This window comes from Chelonia mydas, chromosome 4, assembly GCF_015237465.2.
Source record: "Chelonia mydas isolate rCheMyd1 chromosome 4, rCheMyd1.pri.v2, whole genome shotgun sequence".
NCBI lineage: Eukaryota > Metazoa > Chordata > Testudines > Cheloniidae > Chelonia > Chelonia mydas.
In genome coordinates, this window is record NC_057852.1 from 80,145,511 (window position 1) to 80,150,667 (window position 5,157).

General features: G+C 42.5%; 1 long non-coding RNA gene across 1 annotated transcript; it reads right to left on the reverse strand.

Annotated features, from left to right (window-relative positions):
• Positions 1–485: 485 nt before the first annotated feature.
• Positions 486–3,841, reverse strand: LOC119565997. The gene is made up of 2 exons (XR_005225001.2): positions 1,814–3,841; positions 486–938 (listed from the first exon to the last, which is right to left on the reverse strand). It is a non-coding gene; the product is annotated as an uncharacterized LOC119565997 (long non-coding RNA).
• Between the last annotated feature and the right edge of the window lie 1,316 nt (positions 3,842–5,157).

A 5,157-nucleotide genomic window follows, 5' to 3' on the forward strand; every position in this document is an offset into this window, starting at 1 on the left:
GATAGATCACTCAGTAATTGTTCTGTTCATTCCCTGTGATGCATCTGGCACCGGCCACTGTTGGAAGACAGGACACTGGGCTACGTGGCCCATTGGTCTGACCCAGTATGGCTGTTCTGATTATCAAGCTGTCCTACATTGGCTCAAGAGCATGAGTACCAACCTCAGGTTTAAACAGTACCAACTGTTAAAAAGCAGGGCACAAACCCCAAACTGGGTGTGAGTTCTATACTTAGCTTTCCCCACCAAGTATCAAGTGAATTCTCCTCAAACAGTATAACAGCCTAACCATGGAGTCACAGACAATCCCCTGGGGTACTCCAATTTATCTTGTCACCAGCTAAGCCTGCCTTTGTGATAAATGGTCCTTTACACCACAAATCACAACAATATTCAGGTTATTCCCAGTCCCAAAGGACCAGCCACTTACCCCAAGTTAATTGCACCTTGCATCTCACACCAAAGACAACACTTGTAGGCAATCCTATAATAAACTATCTAAAGATTTATTAACTAGGAAAAGGAAATAACTCTTCTTTACTAGGTTAAAGCAGGCATATATGCAAACAAGTTACAGTCGTAAGTTTCAAAAGGCAATAGAAGCTTCTATAACAAGCAAGCTCTAGATGTCCTTTAGGGCTAACCCAGGGTAAGCACGGGCTATTTTTTTGCTTCTCTTTTGCTTTTGTCAATAATCCTTTCCCCTCAGACTCCAAGCAACATAAAAGATACAGTTCCTTGTTGTTAGGGCTTTTGATTCCTTTTCCCATTCTTCTTCTAGTTGTAAATTCAGCTGTTGGGCGGAATTCAGGTGTACATCTCTTCTTCACGGAGTGGGGGAGAGGGAGCAATCCACAAAGCCTTTTCTCTTCTGATGTTCCACAATGGTTTGTCTTCTGTAGATGGACCTTCTTTTGTAAGGCAAAAGATAACACTTCCTATTGGAAATTAATATTTCACGCTTGTTAATGCTTCCCCCCGGTCTGGTGATTTACAGTTACAGAGCAAACACTGAAATACTACCCCATAACATGGGACAGAGGTAGTATGAGTGATATTTACTGCATGCAGAAATTTATAAGCATTTCATAAAGTCTAGATATAAAACTCTAATACCTGTCTGAACAATGCTAACACACAGGGTCCAGCTGTGTATTTGTCAGTGTTCAGCTGAGGCCTAGGGGCCTTGGCATGATCTTCCAGCACACTTACATTCTTATATTATGTTCTTATTTACCTTTTGTAACTCTGGCCCACTGTTACTATGACAGCACATGTGTTTTAGAGAAATTTTAATGCACAGTTTTAATACAGAATAGTGAACTTTGCCATTATTGATTTTTATCTCGGTATTTCTCTCCTGCTGCCTTTACAGATATGCTTGTTTCTGCTTCTGAACTCTCAGGTACACAGAATAATAGTCCATGTGTTATTTTATTCCATGCTGAGACCAGCGTCTGACTTATTATGTTTATAATAGCAGGCATTCTAAGGTTGCAGCTGCATTCACGTAATGTTTTACTAATAGTGAGAGCCAGAACACTCAGGCTCTAGCATTCTCAAACCTTTTCATAGTGTGGACTACATTTTAATCAAGACATTCCCTCATTGACTCCAACCCTCTGTATGGAAAAGTAACAGGGAAATATTTAATGTGATTTTTAGTTGATGTTCAATGCAGTTTTGCAGCGGGAAACAAGGAGTTGAAACCAGCACAATCAATCCAGCCAGCTGTCCACTGATCACAGTTTGGGAACTGCTGAGCTACAAGAGTAGCATATTTACAAACTTTCCTAAAAACAGCCATTTTTACCTTAATTTCACTTCTTCTCTCAGTTCTGTGGCGATTTTCTTTCACAAAGAAGTTCCTGTTTCTTTTCCTATTTTCCCCTCTCTGGTGGGGCCCCAATCTCTTGAGTGAGGTATCCGAAGACCGTTTTTTTTCTTTATCATGTCCAAAGAGCCACTGCAATGAGAACTACCAGAAACTTCTGCAGAAGGAATGCACATGCCTGCTCCAAACAAATAATGGCAGCATCAAAGAGCAAGGACTCCATGAATTATGCCTCTAAAAGTAGTGTAGAATTCCTGTGCGGGCTGATCTCTTCCCATGAAATGTATAGATACTTCTATACAGCCTTGCAGAGAAGAATAATGTATGATCTTAAGCAAGCTAAAGATATCTTGTTCTACAGTACAAGCACGGTGCAATGGACTTGGGATGTAAACCAGTGGTCAGCCAGGGCTTCAGAATGTTTAGTGACTGCTCAATCACCTCAATGCATGTTGCCTATGGAGACTGCAAGCTCTGTGAGGTGGAAATTATTACCTGGTTTTCAAGCAGCAAAAACTAACAGAGCTGGCACTGCTGCTTATTTCATCACAGATATGTGGGCCAGACCTCTATTTCCACAGAGGTGGTTGCAGATCATTAGGCAATATTCTAGTTTACTAAATGCTGCACTATCCAGCTCCACCAAGCAGTGTCACCAGGAGACGTGCAGCTACCATATTGATTACATGTCATGCTCTGACATATTTGAAAGTTATTTCACTGCAGTCAAGCTGCTGCAAGAGTTGTAACATCAATTTAGACCTCAGCCTATCCTCAAATTGATGAGCTCTGGATTCATATCATGCCAGAATTTTAAAATACAGTAGTAACCCAAGGTATTTTCTGAGGCCTACTTCCACTCCATGACTATTGAGCTCAGTTCTCCCTTGGATCCTTGCTCTGCTCATTGCACCAGAGCAGGTGAGGGAGTCATCTGCTTGGACCAAAGATTCCTAAGGGAACTTATGTCAGTGGAGGACTGGCATAAAAGAGTGGATCTTCAGCACGCTTCTTCTCCTTCCCCCATTCCTCCTCCTGGCAAGAGCTGGCTGATGCATGAGCTGCCTCCACCAGCTTTATGTCAGTGAAGAATTTCCTCTTCAAGGGGAATCTGGCCTATAGATTTCTTGGAAAATATTCTCACAAACAAGCAAAGTACTAGAGGCCACACTCTCAATCTGCCCAACTTCATAATTCCATCTAATGAAACAGAATATCAACCAAGAACATCAGGATGTGGTAAAGAAACTGGCAAAACAATGAGATAATGTAAATCTCCAGAAAAATCCTATCACCTGCACACCCATATTGAAAAGGCTAGGAACAATTAAGAAAATGATCAGGACAAATTTCAGTATTTTTCAAACATGTGGTGAATCCCTATGCATATCTGTGCCAGAGGCTACTTGAAATAGGGAAAACTTTTCAATACCACTCAGCATGGCTATTCAGAACCTCCCAGCTCTTTCTTCTGCTAGACTGACATGGAGCCTGGACATTAAAGCCCAAATTTTCAAAAAGGATCACTGATCTTGGATACCTTCATTTCTGAGCGCGCAATTTGAGACATCTTCAATATCCAAAAAATGAGGCAGCCAGAATTCATGACCACTTTTCAAACATTGTGTCTGAGTACCATAGTTAATGTTTGCAAGAACATTGGAGGAGGAAAGTGCTATATATGGGCCCTGAGTGTTACTTGTTTTCAGATCAGCTGGGTTGTCACTTCCTGCTTTTTATCTTTACTGTTCATTGAATAGAAAAAATAAAAGAGAGTGTTACTCTTCAGTGTACCACTCCTGAGTTAAATGTCAACAATAAGTTCTGAGAATACACAGCATACATATAGTCACTTCACTGGGTAGCTTTTATGTCTGTGTGATCTTCTAATCACCTCCTAGGGAATAACGAGGAGTCCTTGTGGCACCTTAGAGACTAACAAATTTATTTGGGCATAAGGTTTCATGGGTTAGAACCCACTTCATCAGATGCATGGAGTGAAAATACAGGAGCAGGTATAAATACATGAAAGGATGAGGATTGCTTTATCAAGTGTGAGGTCAGTCTAACAAGATAAATCAATTAACAGCAGGATACCAAGGGAGGAAAAATAACTTTTGAAGTGGTAAAAGAGTGGCCCATTACAGACAGTTGACAAGAAGGTGTGAGTAACAGTAATTTCCTCAATACTAATTTCTCCCTACTGTTACTATAATGAGTTACTGTGGCAAGGCAGCCAAGTAAGTAGTTACTATAGTAACTTGGGAACAGTGTGACTAGCAGAGCAAGTTGTGTAAAGCACACAAATGTCAATCACTTATTAACAGCTAAGATTCAATTTTGTAGACAGACACGCTTGCACTTGAAATTTTTCTTTTATCGTGTTTTGTACAAGCCTGTGTGCATCTAATGCATCATGTTTTAGCTGGCTTCTATTTTTAATCACTCAATATCATTACCACACAGTACTGGTAGTGCAAATATGGTACGAACATGTCTCCATTTAGTAACCCAGGGACCTGTTAGCCCAAATTTTCAAAGGGCCTCAAACTGGCCTCTAAAATTGTGAGTGATTTTTTTGTGTGTGTGTAATTATTCACATGCAAGGCTAATGCAGTTCTTAAGATTTTGCATGCAATTGTTGTGCATGCAAATTATATAAGCACATTTCTGAAAATATGAGCATATATTTCTAATGCCAATAATTTGCACTTACATAGTGCTTTTACAGCCGGGGATCTCAAAGCATGCATTTTTATAGATGGGGAAACTGCAGCACAGAAAGATGAAGTGACAGGTACAGAGCCAAGGTTCCTGACTCACAATCCTGTACTGTTATTCTCAGAACAGTGGTCCCGAAACTGTGGGGCACATAGTGAGGCCCAGGCCAGCCCCCATGGGGGCAGAGAGGTGCCCCTTCTAAAAGTGGGAGGGCCACAGTCCCCGCCCCCCACATCACCGCTCCCCCCCACCAGGCATCGCCCGCCTTCTCACTCCTCTCCGCCCCCACTCCCCTGTTACTGACCCTTACAGCCAGTAAAAAGTGGGAGGCATAGCCTTCCCAAAGTGATGAGGCAATGGGCCCTTGGGCCCACCACCCCTCCCCCATTCCGGCGCCCCTACCACCCAGGCCTGTTCCAGCCCCACCCGTAGCCCTGGCTGCAACTCCACTCCTGCTCCCATTCCTGGTCCCCAGCTGTGGCTCAGTTCCCATGCCAGCCCCCTGCTGTGGCTCTGGCCCCAGCTCCCAACTGCAGCTCTCAGGGAGGGAGGACAGATTCCATTACAGATAAGGGGGGGCATGATATAAAAAGTTTGGGGAC